Raw genomic sequence first — 977 nt, 5'->3', positions numbered from 1 at the left:
TGAAGAAGATTTTTCAGATGACTCAAGTAACGATAGTGGTATGGACAACGAAGTGATCGAATTAGTAAGACATGGATTATTGTACCCAGATGATGTTTATGATCTGCATATCACAGATGTAATGTGCATGCTTGAGTTCTATTATATAGACGAAGAAGACGAAAGTTTGAGAAGATACTGTTCCTCATGTGTCATTAGAGGGAATAATCAATTTTCATATCTTCGTCTCTTGCGAAGACACACAACCGAAGAATTTATACTCCACGATGGTTATTCATGCTGGGGATGCGAATGTCCGTTGTTTCAAATAATGCCATGTAACATGTGTCCTATATGCACAGAGTGAGAAAGACACATTTGTGTATTCGTTTCAAAGAGAATATGGAGCAAACGATAAGAGATCTGGACGAGCAAGCCACCCGGTTGATTACGCGAGAACACTTTATCGCGTGGGAAGAGCGTGTCGACGAATTCATCGATTCGCTCGATGAGCAGAGTCGAAATCCGCGATTATCGATCGGTGTGAGACAATCTGTCATCGCTCGTATCGCGCGATTGGAAAGTTTGAAAGATGTGGTGCGCGGACGGTTCGTGCATGTGGGTGCAGGATTCAGTGCTGGACTCAGATGGCGTGAGATAGACGCAGCTTTCAACAGTCGTATATTGACTGGCGCAGTAATAAATTCCAGATACATTGAACCTCGACAGTTTCTGGAAGATGCGCGAGAAATTGTGCTCGAACGTGTGCGAAATGTTATGCAGAGACATAATAACATTAAGATAAACACTGTATTTAACGGCGAATTCGTAACGGGTGACAAACGTGATAATAAAAGTATTATTACGAGAAACTGTGAACTCTATCTTTGCTCCGATTTACGCGTGTGGTACGATTCGCGCGTTGTTGAGCCTACCTTAGCGTCGCTGGAAGAATTTCAAGAACGTGACAGCGGGTGGGCATTATCGCGTATATTGAA

This window comes from Wasmannia auropunctata, unplaced genomic scaffold (assembly GCF_000956235.1).
Source record: "Wasmannia auropunctata unplaced genomic scaffold, wasmannia.A_1.0 LD336078.1, whole genome shotgun sequence".
NCBI classification, from domain to species: domain Eukaryota; kingdom Metazoa; phylum Arthropoda; class Insecta; order Hymenoptera; family Formicidae; genus Wasmannia; species Wasmannia auropunctata.
Note: the sequence above shows the minus strand (reverse complement) of the source record.